This window comes from Lactuca saligna, chromosome 1 (assembly GCF_052625555.1).
Source record: "Lactuca saligna cultivar CGN05327 chromosome 1, ASM5262555v1, whole genome shotgun sequence".
Lineage (NCBI taxonomy): Eukaryota > Viridiplantae > Streptophyta > Magnoliopsida > Asterales > Asteraceae > Lactuca > Lactuca saligna.
In genome coordinates, this window is record NC_136417.1 from 6,066,855 (window position 1) to 6,086,614 (window position 19,760).

Sequence of the window (19,760 nt, forward strand, 5' to 3'; positions counted from 1 at the left end):
CGTCGAGTCTCCTTGGCCGACTCGCCGAGTCGGTCGCTTTCACCACAACCTGGATCCCGCTCGGACTCGCCGAGTCTCCCCTAAACTTGAGGTTTTCTTTCTTTTCTTGGCTTTCCAAACTTTGGGGTATTACACTTTTACTAACTAGTCAATAATTCTTGGTATGCAATTGGCATATGAAATTTATTGAAAATATAATCCAAACACAAGCAGGATAAACTTACTCAAATCCAATTTAAGAAAACAAACACAAAATACAAATAGAACTGATAAGAGAAAAAGGTACATACCCACAATGTTGCCTGTTGTAATCCTGATCTCTCCTGTATGTCACTGTAAATTTCGACTCCTTTTTGCTAGGGTTCCTGCTCTACCCTCTCGTCCGTCAGTGGTCTTCAAAGTGTAAGGGGAAGGTGCGCTCACTGATCCTCCCCTCGTCGTCGGACAGTTGGCCTTCTTGTGGCCCACCTGATTGCAGTGAAAGCATATTGGGTTTCCCCCCCCCCCCCCCCCCCCCCCCCAAGGACAATCCCTGCTAACATGACCAGCCTTGCCACACTTGTAGCAGCCTAAACCCTTGGAGTGATAAACTCCCCTATGTACTTTCTTGCATGTGCTGCACTAACTCTGGCCCTATTGGCCTTTCACCCGATGATCAAAAGTCTTGGGTCTCTTCCCCATACCCTCTACTATACGCACCTGGCATGACCCTCTCTTCCCAATGTGTTCCAAATCGATCTCGCACCCCCGGACTCTCGAAGTCATGTCCTTCAGGGTTTGACACCCTGTCATGCTCACTCGCTCACTTACCAATGGCTGAACTACAACACCTAGAACATCCTCTGCCCCAAACCGAGTCACAAACTCCTCCTAAAACATAGTCTCCAACTCAGAAAGTGCAATAGATCGTGCAATCATTCCCAACAGCTCCTTGCTGCCCGATATAGGAGATCCAAGGCGAACCGAACCTTGGCTTCTATGGGTTAGGGACTAGTTCGGAAAACACCTTCCATCTCCTTAATCCAATGCGAACTCAAAATTTTGGCAGTCCTTCCCCCGACTGGCTCACCACCTGAGCCGAGACCTAATCCTGAACAAGAACCGCCTCCTTTAGTGCTCATCTCCAAACTGAAAAAAAAAAACACAAAACCACAAATCAAAACATACACAAGGATTCTTTTCCCCAAAGCTTCTCGGATTCTCCAAGACTCTCAACAATTCGAGTATGGATCTTGTGGTTTTAGTAGTACGGGCTCAATACTACCTTCCACACCTATCCATACTTTCCTTAGAATTCCTCCCGAATCCTCCAAGCCACTTTCTCAAACTGATGCACCCAAGTCTCACTAAATCTCACTACTAACCCATTGAATCCTATCCTTGGCTTTCCTGGGTTGTCGAACCCACCCAGTCTTTAGCTGTTGAAGGATTCCCAGTTATGTCAACTAGCTACCTCATGGATATAGCCACATGTAGCAAAGATCAGATAATCCTTCGAGTAAAAGACTCATCTCTAGAACCGTTGGACTCATACAACAGTTGTGCAATAGGGTCAAGTCCATCCCTCTGATATTATCTAGCCCGTGCCACATGCGTCTTAGCATATTCACTTAGTAGCTAACTCATATTGATAAGAGCCCCACAAAGCACAAATCAAGTGATATTGCCAAATTTATACATGTTTTTAGGCAATATTTATTTACATTTTTATTAATATTTTGGTTATTTGCATAGAATAATGGTACTTATAAGCTTAACTTATATTTTGCGGCCAAAATAGAAGCATTTTCGAAGAAAGGGACTAAAAATGTCAAGACATAGAACTTTGGAGGCTTGGAGAATGAAAGAAACAGAAACCCATGAAATTTGTTGTATTCACGTCGTGAGTTGTCTAGATTCACGATGTGAGTTGGAGTATTCTAGAAGATAGGCACCCAGTGGAAGAGTCCTTGTCAAACACGTATACCCCGTATTCACGTCGTGAGAGGTATCGGTTCATGACCTGAACTTTGAAAAATCAAAAACTATATATATATATATATATATATATATATATATATATATATCCTTGTCTAGTACGACTTGAGAGACTTTTGGCTGATTGAAGAGTTTCCAGAAGACGATTTTCAGAGGAAAAAAAGTCCACGAATAGGGTTTCAACACCAAAAGAGAATAAGAAGTTCATAATTTGATTCATAGTTTGGTACTTTAAACATGTCTTTGAATATAACGTGTGCTTGTTTATTTGCTAGTATGTCCAGCTATATCTAGCTGCTTCTGTTAGCTAGATGAAGCTGGAACTCATGATTTTAATGCATCAGATTTGATTTTACTTATTGGTAATATGCTTGTGTTGATTGATTTTACCTAGCATGTTTAATTTAATATTTGATTGCTTGAATTCTTGTTCTGTGTAGTTAGTGAATACAAAATTTGAATACCTAACAATTCAGAGAACACTAGTTTATTAGAGCTGAGATCAAACCAATCTTAAATAAGTAATTGAAGCATTGACTTAAGTTGTGCTAGGGAACTTATATTATGACTGTAATTATGTTTTGTTAATCAATCTTACATGGCTCCAACCTTAATTGGTACCAACAATACTTGTCACAGCTAATTTATAAACCATTGAGAGAAAATGGATTCGAACTAATATAAGTGTTTTGTTATTGATTGAATTTGTGTTAAAGAATTACGTTCATCTATACTTTCAAAATTAGATAAATCCCTTTTCTTTGTTAATAATTAGGTTAATTTAGTAGTAAATAGATTAATTAGTTAATACCGTTCCCTGTGATCGACACCCGACTTACTCAAACTATTCTATAATTTGACTAGGTACACTGCCTAGGTGCATTTTAGTTAGTTAAATTAGTTAGGTTATAAAATATAAAATTAGGTGTAGCTATTTGCATGCATCAAGTTTTTGGCGCCGTTGTCGGGGAACGGCTTATTTGATTGTTTATTTATTTGCTATAGATTGATTGATCCTTTTGTGGGGTAAAACTTGAAAAAAGTTACTTTTCCAACTTTAGTTTTTGTTCTGGTACCTAATTCAAGACGTGAGCCATAAGCTCACGACGTGAATTCAGTAGTCTTTCATTTTCCTTCGTTTTTCTTTTCTATTAATTTTTCTGCGACAACACGAGGTGGTGACCATTACCACATCGTGGTGCCCAGTCAGTGGACTATTTTTATTTACTTTTTGTTTAGTTTTACGTTTTATTTTTGTGTATTTTGTAGGACTTCATGACCAGAGGTTCCAACACACCATTGGTTCCACCACTTGAAGATCCAGAGTCATCCCTTCTCAAGAAAACGGATAAGAACGCGGGAGTGAGCGAAGCACCAAAAAAGTCATCTTTCAAAGACCTTAAATCAGTCTTTAGAAAGAAGTCGGGAAAGAAAGTAGGAGAGATGAGTTCATCATCAAAGGACAAAAACAAGACAGAAAGCTTTGAGCAAGATCTAAACCCAAAGGATACCGAATACAATACAGAGCCCGAATTTGAATTACATAGAAGCGGATCCGAAAACGAGTCTGAAAACGAAATGGCGGATATTGCGGATATGTCCATGGGAGCTTACAAAAAGAAAATTCGAGACGATGCTAGTCCTGGCCTAATACAACCTGCAATTCCTGCAACTTCCCCATTTGAACTAAAGGGACACATCCTTGCTGCACTTAGGGATGCACCATTTTTTGGAAAAGATCACGAGGATGCTTAGAAGCATTTGGATGAAGTAAATGATATAGCAGATTATATCAATATTTCAAATGTTCCAAGTGAGACAGTCTTGCTAAGGATGTTGCCAATCACTTTTAAAGGAGCTGCTAAAGATTGGCTGAAGGCACTACCATCCGGTGCAATCACTACATGGGTCCAAATGCACGAGCAGTTTTTGGATCATTTTTGCCCACCTGCCAAGATAGATAAACTCAAAAAGTCGATAGAAAATTTTGAGCAAAATCCGGGTGAATCGCTTTATGAGGCATGAGAGTGCTATAAGGGATTGTTGAGAAATTGTCCCCAAAATGACCTCAATATACAACAAGAAGTGTCTATCTTCTATGATGGTGTTAATTTCATCACAAGACAACTCCTTGATTCCCAAGGACCACTTACCAAGAAAAATCCGGGGGAGGTTAAGGAGTTACTGGAAGAATTTTCAAAGCATTCCCATGAGTATCACAATCCAAGAAGTGAGGGAGTAAAAGAAAAGGGGGTTGAAAATAATACAGATATGGCTGCTGTGATGGCCATGCTTGATACAATAGACAGGAAGATGACAAAAATGGATCAATCGATACATGCTATAAGGGTTGGATGTGAAAGATGTAATGGTCCACACTTGACCAAGGATTGCAGCTTAGATGATAACGGGTATAAAAAAGGCTCAAGTTTGTTACTCGAGTAGGGATAAGTATGATGAGGATTGGAGAAAACAAAATAAGGAGTGGCCATCATATGATGAGTACAAGAAGCAAAAGGAATAGAAATATTAGCAGACAGGCTGAGGCTTCTACCAAAAAGAGCAACCACCAGCCGAAAAGAAAGTAGACTTGGAAAATATTTTGACCCGATTTATGGAGGCTTCCAAGAAAAGGCATGATGATATTGATGCAATGCTAAAGGAACACATGAACATGATGAAAGAACAGCACAAAATGATGATTGACCAGCAAGCGTCATTAAGAAATCATCAAACATCTATCCAGAATCCAGAAGTCCAAGTTGGTCAACTAACTACTTTGGTGAGGAACAAATTATCCTCACAATTTCCTGAAAAAGAATGCTCAATCCCATGTTATGATGATCGAGACTGAAGAAGAGGAAATCTCTGAGTTCTTAGAAGCACTAGAGGAGGAGCCAAAGCCATTCAGATCAAAGCCAAAGAAGTCGAAGCTCAAAAACAAAGATGTTGTTGAAGTACCAGACTCACGACGTAAGCCCGCTATGCTTACGTCAAGGGCTTATTTTGAACAGAAATTTTTTGTAACAGTTCCGGCTTATAAACCGCCTTTACCATTCTCGTCTCGACCTGATTTCAGTCCACTAGAAAGGGAACATCTGGAGTTTATCAAGCAAGTAAAGGGTATTCCTATTAATACCCCTTTTATCGATTCATTATCTAAAATTCCAGAGTATGCAAATTTCATTCAAGATCTTATAGACACTCGTCAGCAGTTGAAGAAGAATTCTAAGTTCATTCTTAGTGAGCGGATCTCAAGAACTGTAATGGGATAAATACCTAAGAAAATGGGAGATCCTGGACGCCTCACTCTTCCATGTGAGTTTGATAACAACTTGAAGACTTATGCTTTAGCCGATTCTGGGGCTAGCATAAATTTGATGCCATATTCATTCCATCAATAGTTGGATGTTCAGAAAATGAAGGCTACAAAGATGACCATCCACATGGCCAATCGTTCAGTGACGCACCTAAGGGGAATCGTAGAATACATCTCTGTTAGAATTAGGAAATTTATTTTTCCAGTTGACTTTGTGATTCTGGATATGAAGGAGGATGTAAATGTCCTAATCATTCTTGGTCGCCCTCTACTAAATACTGCTAGAGCTTTAGTTGATGTTCGTGAATCCAAGCTTACATTGAGGGTTGGTGATGATAAGGAAGATTTTGGAGTAAAAGATGGATTTCAAGGAGATGATGTTAACGATGAGGTGTTCGATATTGATGAAGAAAATGAACTTAAAGAATTGGAGAAGCTCATGGAGGAAGAAATCAAAACAATTCAACAAGTCAACCGCATCAAACCGAGAGCATCCGTCCCGTTTTTAGTTGAAGTCATTGCCTATACAAAACCAACTGCTTTGGTGAGTGAGGAAAGCGATGATTTGTCGAGTGATGAAGACGAGGCTACTTCCAAGGAGACGAGTCTAGTGGTGAATGAAGAAAAGATTCATATGGAGCTTAATAAGAGTGATGAGAAATTAGAGACTAAAGGGATCAAACGCAAGCTCGATGTAGATGAAGTGAAAGCTAAAAAAGAAAATTCAAAGAAGGCGTATCTTAGACGAGTTCAAGCGTACAAGAGGAGATGAAAAGAGCAGAAAATCCAGGTGGTGATGGACTCCTCAGACAGCTCAATGTAGGAGGCACGGAGTCCGGCTTACGACTCCATAAAAAGAAGCGCTTCTCGGGAGGCAACCCGAGTTTGGTTTGAATTTTCTTTTCGTTTTTCATAGTTTTTGCATTTTTAGTTTTTAGGAAAATTGATCATATCATCTAAATCATTTCATGCATACTAGAACACTGAGTTTGGGGTCCCTAAAATTAAATGGTAATAAATTAAGAAATATAGTAATAAAATTGATGATTAATTAAGAAATTATACACCAGGCAGTATTCACGACGTGAATCTTTTAGGATTCATGACGTGAGTCCAGTAACACTTATAGACTTTTATTTGTTAGCCGAATACATGCCCTGGTCCATTTATTGTTTAATTGAATGGCCCAATTTGTCAGCTCACTAAACTCACGACGTGAATCCAAATGAATTCACGACGTGAATTGTGAAAACACACGGGACCACAAATGAGCAACAGATTCCTTTGACCTAGCCACTTTGTTTATTTCCCCACAAAGTGAGGCTATCTTTTGGTCCCCCCATCTTACCGATTTCGGTCAAATCCAACTTCTACTCCCTTTTTTCTTACGTAATCAGCAATCTAAGGTAATGATTTCTTGTTTTACATAGCTAATTTTACTTTAATAGTTGCATTTAGGGGCTAGGGTTTGGTAATTAGTCAATTTTTCATATGTGCCCTAAAATTCATTATATAACAATTGCATGTTGATAGATTGTGGTTAGATTTAACATAGGAATAAAACCCAACGAAGTTTTTGGCCCGATTCAAGTTCTTCCTTGACTGATCTTGACCTGTCACGACGAACTCACGACGTGAATCCTAAGGGATTAACGACGTGAATCTTGGACTTGAATAATATTGTTTTTTGTTTTCTTATAATTCTTGGATTTTTTTTGTTTTGTGGTTGTTTGCTTTTTTCTTTTGCAGAAATGGATCCAAGACGTGAGGTTCCAACCGGGGTTGCTAGTTTACACCCATTTTACGTCTTTCCAACGAATGTGTCACGAGATGTTTATACGCGTTCGAACAACTGGCTAGGATGGTTGTATAACCGGGAATTTGCTATTGCCCCTACCATTAATTGGGCAAGATTGAGGGAGGTTGGGCTTGTTGATTGGCTGTCTCAGTATCTCATAAAGTTATTTTTGGGGAATAGATTTCCGTTCACATGCAAGGGGTGGCATAACTATTTGCTATCCACGAGAGGGTATACAAGGAGCTTTGTGTGAAATTCTTTTCAATTGTGGCATTCCATGAGAATGTCCAAGATCCTACTTTCCCGCAAGCTTTAGCTTTTCATCTCGGGGGTGAATACCGATAATGTATTTTGGTCGAGTTTCTGTGGAGGATGGGGTTATACGAGGCTCAGGAGACCATGACTCATGAGTTTGTTTTGTTTCTGAGGGAGGCTACATATGTGGATACGAGAATGGGGAATCGGGGCTTGAGTTCTGAAGTAATATCGCATCTGGGGTGTTCAATTCTGGTGTATCGCTGGAAAGCAACATTAAATCACAAGTTCATCACCGTATCCATCACCTTATCAGATTTTCTATTCACCACAAACGCCATGGGGATAAGGTTACCAAAATAAACTTGTTCTTTTTATGGTGCATTCTACAGCCAGAAGTGTGTTGTAACATTCCGTACTTCTTGGCCCACTATTTGGCATAATATGTTGCGAGTTCCCTCCCTAGGAGCCCTATTTGTGGAGGCCACTTTATCAAAGGTTTGGCCTGATCTTATGGTATGATTGTTCCCGACATCACTCGCTCTTTGAGTTGTATGGAGGGGAATGAGTTTACTATGGGATATTTGGAGACGATGAGGGGGTAAGGAATTATGGAACACATTCGGGGATTATGAATGATAATGATGATGGTGATGAGCAACTGGCCGACCAACCCGAGCAGCAGCCACAACCGAGGCCAAGGGGAAAGAGAAATGTGAGAGCGGGGGGGGGGGGGGGGGGGGGGGGAATGGAGAGAGATCGTATAATGGAGCAGCAATATGCGGGTGGAGTACCCACCGACCCATTTCAAAGCTAGGTTGGTTCTTATTTAGATAATCTTCATGGAGGAATGACGTACAACACTCAAATGCTTGAAACCATGTTTTCTCACATGAATGTGGTTCGACCACCCACCATGCCACCTCAGTGCCTGTACATCCCTACGTGGGAAAAATTATGGATGCCAAGAGGCAAAGGAGCGGGAACAAGTGGAGCCCATAATGATGATGAAGAAGATTGGTTTGCTTTTATTTTAATTATATAGTTTTTAGTTTAATTTTGTTTCTGTGTTTTTTAATAATTTTTTTGGACTGTTAAACTCTTGTTTGGATTGTTACGTTATTATGTTACTTTTATTTTCTCTTTGGTTATTACATTTCAGATTTGCTAAGGGAGTCTCGGGAAGGAAATTCGAAAAGAGAGCGTATACATCTAGGCAAGCATCGTTTAAAGTCTAGTGCCGAGAATCGAAACCCATAATTGTAAATAAGTGTGAGGTTAATCAAGAGCAGAGTCATCAAATACTATATTTAGAAGAGTCTTAATTCATTAAGACATTGGAGTGCAGAAATTTAGAAGAGGAGCTCGACTATTTCAATTTTCGTTCACTCAGAATTCACGTCGTGAAACATTATGTCTCACGTCGTGAATTCGATTACGAAGGGATTCAGAATTCATGGTTTAGTGACTTCACGTCGTGAACTATATGTCTCACGTTGTGGGTAGTTTATTCTAACAAAAATGAAGCCTTTTTATTCACCTTTTCTACATGTGTTACGACCGTTCTTTTTGGAATTATCATCATAACATTTCTTGCTCGTTTCCTCCACCATATAATGTGGCGTATGCTTTCCCACATTGTTCTTATTTCTTGGAGATTCACACCGCCTTTGTTGAAGATTGAAGTTTCGATTCCGTATTTTGTGGCGCCTTATATATCTCACAATGATCAAGATCCAAGTTCGATCCAAGTTCGATTCCGTATTTTGTGGCGCCGTATTTTGAAGATTGAAGTTTCGCACGACTGGAGTTCGATCTTGCCACTACTATCCCAGGGGAGTCTGTTCCTTTTTCTCCCTTTTATTGCTTTTAATTTATTTTATACATACAATGAGGGCATTGTATGTAATAAGTGTGGGGTAGGGGGTCGAAAAAGTAAAAAGTAAATTGCTAGAAAATTTGCTAAAATTTAAAAATTTAGAAGTAAATTTTATATAGATTTGAAATAATAATCTAATAATTTATCTAGTAATGATATTTTGAACTTAAATTGCTGCTATTATATGGGGTGAACTGATGAGAGCTCGAATGTTTAGTTGAGTCAATATACGTTATAGTGCATTTATGGCCTCCTTTATTCTAGTGAAATCATGGGGAAAAAACACAACCTTGTTTAGTTTGAGGGATGCAATATGTTTAGCATCCTGTACCTGAAATGTATCCAGGAAAACTTATGTAGTCGTTGCACATAGACTAATATCTTAACCAATAAGTGTTGAAGTTAAGCGCCCCTGCTTAAGTATGTAGGTTTTGAGTGAAAAAAAGTGAGCACATGTAAAAAAGAGAGAGAAAATTACAAGAAAAGTAGAATAATTTTTGGAGCTATCAAGTATCAAGTTTGAAGATCAAAGATCAAAAATTCTGAAAAATAGAAATTGAAGATAACAAAAATCACACAAAAAGGTGGTAAATTCAAAGAAATCAAAGATCAAATATCAAAGAAGTGAAGAATTCAAGTGCTCCATATTGTGGTATCTTAAAGTTGTAATTCTCTAGTTTATGTATGCTTGGGTAGCTCTACAAAAAATACCTTGAGATTAGAAAGTTTTTTGCGGATGGATTCGGAGGGATGTATAAAATGAGCATTGTTCAAAAGAAGTGGGTGCGTGTTTATGAGGATTGTGAGTATTTAGAATTGAGGAGGGTCTTTAGGAAAATTTTAGACACAAATGCATGCGTTGAGGTCTTGGCATAATGGCTGAGTTTGAGTTAGATTGTCCTATGAGATGTTGGTAATGAAGGTTTGAATTAAAAAATAGTTAAATTTGCTTGAGGGCAAGCAAAGTATAAGTGTGGGGTATTTTGATATTGCCATATTTATACATGTTTTTAGGCAATATTTATTTACATTTTTATTAATATTTTGGTTATTTGCATACAATAATGGTACTTATAAGCTTAATTTATATTTTGCAGCCAAAATAGAAGCATTTGCGAAGAAAGGGACTAAAAATGTCAAGACATAGAACTTTGGAGGTTTGGAGAATGAAAGAATAAGAAACCCATGAAATTTGCTATATTCATATCGTGAGTTGTCTAGATTCATGATGTGAGTTGGAGTATTCTAGAAGATAGGCACTCGGTGGAAGAACCCTTCTCAAACACGTATACCCCATATTCACGTCGTGAGAGGTATCAGTTCACGACGTGAACTTTAAAAAATCAAAAACTATATATATCCTTGTCCAGTACGACTTGAGAGACTTTTGGCTGATTGAAGAGTTTCCAGAAGACGATTTTCAGAGGAAAAGAAGTCCACGAATAGGGTTTCAACACCAAAAGATAAGAAGAAGTTCATAGTTTGGTACTTTAAACATGTCTTTGAATATAACATGTGCATGTTTATTTTTTAGTATGTCCAGCTAAATCTAGCTGCTTCTGTTAGTTAGATGAAGCTGGAACTCATGGTTTTAATTCATTAGATTTGACTTTACTTGTTGGTAATATGCTTGTGTTGAGTGATTTTACCTAGCATGTTTAATTTAATATTTGATTGCTTGAATACTTGTTCTGTGTAGTTAGTGAATACAAATCTGCATGAATTTGAATACGTAATAATTTAGTGAACACTAGTTTATTAAAGCTGAGATCAAACCAATCTTAGATAAGTATAATTGAATCATTGACTTAACATGTGCTAGATAATTCATATTATGACTATAATTGTGTTTTGTTAATCAATCTTACATGGCTTCAACCCAATCTTATTCAATAATTGATTATGTGTTAACTATTGTGTGACTATACATAGAATACATGAATTAATTAATGTTAGTAGATTTGAACTAAATTGTTAATACAATCTTAATTGGTACCAATAGTACTTGTCACAGCTAATCTATAAACCATTGAGGGAAAATGGATTCGAACTAACAGAAGTGTTTTGTTATTGATTGAATTTGTGTTAAAGAATTAAGTTCATCTAAACTTGCAAAATTAGATAAATTCATTTTCTTTGTTAATAATTAGGTTAATTTAGTAGTAAATAGATTAATTAGTTAATACCGTTCCTTGTGATCGACACCCGACTTACTCAAACTATTCTATAAATTGACTAGGTACACTGCCTAAGTGCATTTTACTTAGTTAAATTAGTTAGGTTATAAATATAAAATTAGGTGTAGTTATTTGCACGCATCATCAGGCATCATTTGGATAATGGAAAAATCTAAGCAACATACTCCAATCAAACCATTCTGCTCAGCTATTTGAACCATACAAACAGGCAATTTAAAGAGCTCAAACAATTAGGCATAACCTAAACATGTCGTCCAATCGTTGACTGATCAGTACTAGCAAGCTGATCTACAAGCACACATAGTAGGCATATAAGGCATCCTTCCTAGATCCTTAGCCCTAATCTAGCATGTAGTTCACATATTCTTAATTCATATCATAACATAACATGTAAGGGTATCTTGGGAAAAACTTACTTGAGCTCGGATGATTGCACGCATCACACTCCTTGTTCTTTATCAAAGACTCTATATTTTAATTTCAGAAAAAATATTTTCTTGTGAAAATCTTTCAAACCCTCAATTTGAGTCCAGACACCCCCTCGAAGGTGTGTTCGTGTGACATCCCCATTTTCACGGCCAAAAAAGACCGATTTTGTTTATGCTTTATAACAATCAGAGTACCTCTTTTAATAAAAATGTTGTGGAAATTGTTCCCAGTAAAACATGATAAATACGTTATCAAAGCATTTCCGAAGAAAAGTATTTTTATTCATTTTCAAACATTTAGGATGTCATCGTCAATACAGAAACATAAGCATAAACAGAAGTTACATTCAGTTACACTAGTGATCTATATCTCCTTAATCTCTCAGTGTAATGTGACTTCATATCGACACCTGTGATATGAATAAACTGAGTGGGTCAGGTTGGGAAACCTGGTGAGTACATAGGGTTTTCAACCCACAATAATATAATTATTATGTTTAATCATCTAACAGTTAACTCAATTACCCATCCCCATTATCTTCTTTAATCTTAAGGATCTACCCTAAGAATCAGTTATTTCTCGTTCATTCATTCCTAAGGATTTTCCTAAGGAATCAACCTAAAGTCCATTGTTGCCAATGACACAGTGGTCAAGCGCAGCTGCTAATATTATCACTTAGGCGCAGCTTCCATAATTGGGACATTTTCTGTGAGGTGCTTCTGCCGGTATTGACCTTTAAACGCTACTATCATGGTCATAAGGCTCCCTATTAGGCGCAGTTGCCGATACTGTCCTTAGAGCGCAGCTGCTAGGACGTTTACCGTAGATCTAAAACATCTACGGGTTGTGGCGCAACTTCTAGTGCTCATCTATAGGGTACTAGGTCCATTGCTGCCAAAGTTTACCTATAGGGCACTAGGTCCATGCTACTAATGTTCCTCTATTTCAGCTTTTATCCCTCATCATTCATCTACCTATGTTTTACCCAATATATTTGGTAGATATAAAATACTTTATACAGTTTACATAATTTAAAACATGTATAAAAATCTTTCACCAGCATAGATAGCAAGTATTCAGACAATATGCACACATAGCATGTAATTTATATTAAAATACTTCATATCTATGTGGAAGATGAAAGTAACTATGCACTCACCTGAAAAGGTGGTGATTCTGCCTTCGAACAACGCTGCGTTATCTCAAAACAATTATCCCTCGATAAAACCTAGTATCATTATCACTAGGGTTTAGTATAACATTAACCGTGACTAATAATAGTCTAGCCATTATTATTATTATTATATAAGCGTTAAACAACACTCTATATAACTCAATAATAGCCCAAATAATTATTTTAAGTTCCTAATAATGTTATTATAATTAAATAAAAGCTATATTAAAAATAGTGTTGGTGTAGCTTACTTACAGTGGGTTTTTCTCAAAACCGGGCGCCGCTGGAGTAGCGTTTCCGAGTCGAATGGCTCTTCTTCTCGGAGCCGTCGGGCACTCTGGGGCTTCCGCCTCGTGCTAGGGAGGTTCCCTAGGCTTTTTGGGGGGTTTCAGGGCTAGAAAGAAGTTCTAGAGAGAGTGGGAAGTGAGGGGAGGTGTGAGGAATGAATACAGCCTGGTGCTGACACGTGGCATCGCACATAGGGTGGAAATCAGCCGATTTTCAAAAATTCATAACTTTTTCATACGAACTCCATTTTCTACTTTCTTTATATCCACGCGTAGGTAAAAACAAGATCTACAACTTTCATTTAGACTCCGTTGGCTAATTCTAGACCGATCTGAAATTTAACACTAGGAGGAGTTTAGACTGTTAAATGACCGCAAAGAATTCATAACTCCTTCATATGGACTCCGTTTTCGTCTGTATTTTTACCTTTGAGTTCCTATTAACGAGATATTCAACTCTAATTAAGGTTGCATAATGCAAAAACCGCTCAAACTAAAATTCGAGTTTCAGGTCGTGCACTGCTAAGCCGAATCTTAGAAAATTCATAACTTCCTCATACGAAGTCAGATTTGGGTGTTCTTTTTGTATGTTCTCGGTTTAATGTATTCTACGACTTTTGTTTAGATTGCTAAGGCTAAAAATCACTCTATCGTAAATTCACTATTTATGCTTCCCGGTGCCGTGTCGGTTCCATTGCGAAACTTCGACGGGTCATAAATCCTTCGTTACAACTCGAATTTCGGCGTTCTTTATATGTACGGAAACCTTTTGATGTATTCTACAACTTGGTTAAGATTATTTATTTTAAATAATCTTTTGTCAAAAAGTCGTTTTCGACACTTATTACCTCTAAATTGACTAGCCCGGATCCGCAGGCGTTACAGTCTGAATCCTCAAATCAAGGCTCTAATACCAACTTGTAACATCACAAAATTCAAGACCAAAAATTTCATTTTAATTAGATAAGTTATAAAAATAGTAGTCTGAAACATCCATAGTGTTAACTCATTTCATAATAAAAAACCAGTACTTCAAATAACTAATACATTTCATAGAAAATTATTATCATAGTACAACTCCCAAAGATCTCATAATGCGGAAATCATATGTGATGTGTTGCGATCCAGCCGACTCCTTCCCTTTTGAAAAAGAAAGTACCTAAAACCTAAACTGAAAACCGTAAGCACGAAGCTTAGTAAGTTTCCCCATCATACCTCATATCATACAATAAACATACTGTCAGGCATATCTGGGTGCCCGACCTACCCTGTTAAGCATACCGAGGTGCTCAACCTGCCCCTGTTAGGCGTACCGGGGTGCCCAACCTACCCCTGTCAGACATATCGGGGTGTCTAACCTACCCCTATCAAGCATATCTGGGTGCCCAACCTATCCTTTGGTTTATCTCAACTGGTTACAGGGACTATTTCACCCCTACCACTACTATATAGTAACATATCATAAACATACTGCTAGGCATATATAGGTACTACCTACCCCCTCGGTCTCTTTTAATCGGTGACCGGGGACTATTTCACCCCTCTTATCACTATCACATAATATCATAGCATCCTAGCACATAAAGCATAACAAATAGTGTCATACCATACAATTTTTACAAAGACAATCACCTCAACTATAAACAACTACTAGTGGGCAGACATTGGTGCCTTTAACCCACATCTACTAGAAGTTAAATCACCTCCCACTGCTGAAGTCCATTGCAGGAAACCCTTAGCTGACGCCCTTGCAACTCCTTGACCTGTCAACACCATAATATCACCCAATTAGTAATTTGGTCTCAAACCATGATCTATCGAACAAATCTTGGGGTAAAATGACTATTTTACCCCTAGCCCAACAAAACCCATAACTAAGACCTAAATCCAAAACCAATAAGGTTCAAAACCATAAAATCCATAAAAGCCCAATATATGGCCCAATTTTCAATTGGGCCTAACCCTTACATGGAACTACTCTTTAGAACCTATTATGTATTTCATAGCCCTACACGGGTCAACCTTGGTCAAAGTCAACCTCTTGGTTAAAGTCAACGTCCCGAGTTGACTCAAATCGCTAAGTTGACCCATCAACTCGTCGAGTTCCATAACTCATAAAACTTAGAAACCGCAATCCATTCATCAAGTTCTTTCACAACTCGTCAAGTTCTTCATGTCTATAGTATCGGGACTTTCCTATTCTACTCATTGAGTTTTCCCTTTACAGAATCCGGAGATTTCAACCCAAATCGTCGAGTCCATCCTTGAACTCGTCGAGTGTCTTTAGTCTTGAAAAACCCCAACCCACTCGCCGAGTCATCTCTACAACTCGTTAGGTTTGCTCTATGATTAGAAAAGTCGGGGGACCACGACTCAACTCGCCGAGTTGGATAAGCAACTCGTCAAGTTTTCATAGTCTCAACTCATTCAGTCCCTTCCAAGTGAGTCTAATGCCTCCAAACCATAGATCTGGACTTTAGGGACAGGTAAATCAGGTAAAGCTTGAAGCTTTATCCACATTCATGGCCATTCGGAGCTAGAAAGGCCAAATTAGGATCTTATAGGTTGCATGGGACTTCCATGGCCATAAAGTTGTCACCTTTATCCCATTAGATCCCCTGTAGACACTCGATCTGAAGTGTTCTTCACTTGGGACGTCCAAATACTAATAGTCTTGTCATTTGGGACCAAAAACTACTTAAAAGTGCCAAGAAGGAGATCTAAGCATACTATATCCAAGATAGGAGATTTATACCTATAATGTACTAGAAATGAAGGCAGACTTCTGGATCTCTTCTTCTCCAACACTTCCTTGCTCCTTCTTCAAGTATCTTCTTTTTTGAAACCTCAAGAAATCACCAAGAATGGCTCAAAACTTTCTAAAACGTACTAGGGTTTTGTGGCTAGGTGTTTGAGACGATGAAGGATGTAAATGTAGCCAGATTATGGGGGTTAAGGTGTATAATTAGGGTACAAAACCCTAAAAATTAGGGTTTCATCTTCCAGCGCCAACTCGTCGAGTTGATCTTCCAAAACGTGCACGTCCCATATTTCCTACTCATCAAGTTTTTGCCTTAAACTCGACGAGTTGACCTTTAGAATTGTTGTTTTATTTCCATAACTACCCCTCTAAATTCCAGGCATTACATAGTGAGAAGACTCACCTCAGACTGCTAATAAAAATACTGCTTGGCTACTTGTCCGAAGATCTCACACTGAATAAACACAAGTTATCCTAATTAGAATTAAATCACAAACTCAAGACATTAACCTAAAACTCTATGCACAAACTCCTTCAATAAGGCCCAAAAGTATTTCCTTCGTTAATGGGCCTAACATCTGAGGTCCAAAACAATAATAGGACATAAGCCCCAAAAGGTCCAACCATGCCATCTATGGTCCAAAAACAAGTTCAAAGGCCCAATACACTAATAGGTCCAGACCCTAGGTTAAATAGGGCCCAAATGGCTCAAAATTCCATCGGAATCCCATCACCCACTGGAAGCATACGCCCAATGTACATTTTTAGTACGCTTAGCATACTAAGCTCTTGGGCAGTATGCGCAATGTCCAAACTAGTCACCCAACATACAAGCTATTTTTGCACAAAAAGTCATTAAGTGCTTAATACATGAATACTCTTCTTCTAATTCCAGATCTTGGTCATTTTAAGGGTCCTAGGGCATAAAGTTGGCAACTTTATTCCTTTGCATCCCATATAGGAACCCAACACCTCATTTTATCCATTAAGACTCTTTTTAAGACCTTAAACTCATGCATGGTGCCATAAAAACCATCAAAAGTGGACTTATTACTAAACCCTAACTCAAACTAGCAAAAGGATTAGCAACATATGAACTTTTTACCTCTAAAGGCTCTTCCAGAAGTTCTAGATGCAGGATCTACAATCTCTCCCACATCCAAGACTTGCTCACCACTTCCTTCTTCATACTAAAACACCAAAAATGGGGTTACTTTTAGCACTTTCAAGCTCAAGAATCACTCCCAAAGGAACTATGGTTTTAGGGATGTTTGAAGGCAATGTAGGTTGGTAAAGAAGAGGGTCCAAGGTCATAAATGAGCTTAAATAGGGCTCAATTCCGAGAATTAGGGTTATAGATTTTGGCCTCGTATGCCCCGCCTTACAAGCCTCAACCACTTGATGCATCTACTTTTGTACGCTAAGCGTACATACATGTACGCCCAACGTACAAAGCGTCTTTCTTTGAAATTTTAAAATTCATCAAGGCTTACAATGAAATATCTAGATTTTGGATGTTACAACTCTTCCCCACTTGAAATAGACTTCATCCTCGAAGTCTGCCGATATAAATAAATCTGGGTAATGTTCTCTCATATTGTCCTCCGACTCCCAGGTCCATTCGGATCCCCTCCGGTTCTACCATTGCACCTTCATTAGCTTCACCACTTTGTTACAGAGAGCTTTAGTTTTTCTATCCAGAACTTCAATTGGATTCTTAACATATCTCAGGCCCTCATCCACCTGAATTTCATCTAACGAGATAACTACAACCTCATTTGCTACACACTTCTACAACCGAGACACATGGAAGGTGTTATGGAGTTGACCGAGTTCATTAGGGAGATCCAGCCGATAAGCAACCTTTCCAGCTCGGGCAGAAATCCTGAATGGACCAATGAATCAAGGACCCAACTTGCCCCTCTTCTGAAAGAGGATGACACATTTCCAAGGTGACACCCTCAGTAATACAAAATCTCCCACCTATAACTCGAGATCCGATCGGCGTTGATCAACATAGCTTTTCTGACGACTTTGTATGACCTGTAACCTATTGCACACCTACTGAATCAACTCAGTGATTTTAAGAACCACATAGGTGCTTCCCATGACTCGGTGGCTAACCTCCCCCTAACAAACCGGGGTCCTACACCTCCTTTCGTACAACATCTCAAATGGGTCTCGGTGAATACTAGCATGATAACTGTTGTTGTAGGAGAACTCTGCTAGTGGGAGGTAAGTATCCAACTCCCTCTGAAGTCTAGAATGCACGCCTAAAGCATATCTTCAAGCGTCTAGATTGTCTGCTCGCTTTACCTATCGGTCTGGGGTTGGTAAGTTGTAATGAAGTGCAGTCGAGTGCCTAACTCCTTATGAAACTTCCTCCAAAATCTAGATGTAAACTGAACATCATGGTATGAGACCCTAGATATTGGCACTTCCTGCCTGACCACCACTTTCTGAACATATATATCCACTAATTTCTTGGTGGATATACTTTCAGCAATCGGAATAAAGTGAGCACTCTTAGTCAGCCTGTCCACAATAACCCAAATAGAATCAACACCCCGCGTCGTCCTGGGTAATTTCGTGATAAAATCCATGGTGATCTCCTCCCATTTCCACATGGGGAAGGGTAACGACTAAACCTTGCCATGAGGCCACTGATGCTCGGATTTGACCTTCCTACAAGTCAAACACCGCTTAACAAACTAAACAACTCCCCTCTTCATGCAGGGCCACTAGTAGCTCAATCTCAGGTCTCGATACATCTTTGTGACCCCAATGTGAATAGAAAATTTGGACTTATGCGCCTCCTCCAAAATCTTCTACCTCTCCCCACCAAATACCGGAACCCAAACCCTACCACACCGAGTCAATAATCCCCAGTTGTCTCTGACAAACAACAAAATCTGCCTCCTAATCCGCTCAATCTTCCAATTTTCATTTTTCAATCCTTCTACCTGAGTTTTTAATCATATCCATCAATGGTGTGGTAACCAACGTCCGCAAACAAATATCTTGTATTGAAGTACACGCCACTACGACTCAAAGCATCGGCCACCACATTGGCCTTCTCGGGGTGGTACAAAATCTCACAGTCATAATCTTTTACCACGTCTAATTACCTCATCTATCGTATATTCAAGTTTAGTTGATCAATCAAACACTTCAAACTCATATGATTGGTGTAAATAGTGCATCAGACCCCGTACAATTAATTCCTCTAGATCTTGAGGGAAAACACCACCACCTCCAATTCCAAATCATGAGTGGGGTAATTCTTTATGAGGCTTCAAGTGCCTCAAGGTGTAAGCAATCACATGCCCCCTCTTCATAAGGACAACTCCCAAACCCAAAATATAAGCGTTGTAATAAACCAAAAAATCATCCAATCCCTCGGGTAACTCAAGAATTGGGGCCTCGCATAATTTTTGTCTCAAAGTCTCGAAGGCCAACTGCTGATCCACACCCCACCAAAAAGTGACTTTCTTCTTGGTTAGACGAGTCAAAGGCATAGTCATTAGACGAGAATCTCAATTTTGTACCTGGAGGGGATCCGAATGGACTTGGGTGCCGAAGGACGAGATGAGATACGAGAATCTAAATAATGTGACCCAAATCTTTGTGAAGTATTATTGATTCTTGCTACGGTGGGGATCTGGAATCACAATGTATAGTCA

General features: G+C 38.8%; 1 non-coding gene across 1 annotated transcript; it reads right to left on the bottom strand.

Annotated features, from left to right (window-relative positions):
• Positions 1-3,939: 3,939 nt before the first annotated feature.
• Positions 3,940-4,046, bottom strand: LOC145027931 (small nucleolar RNA R71). The gene has a single exon (XR_013675693.1). It is a non-coding gene; the product is annotated as a small nucleolar RNA R71 (small nucleolar RNA).
• Positions 4,047-19,760: the final 15,714 nt, after the last annotated feature.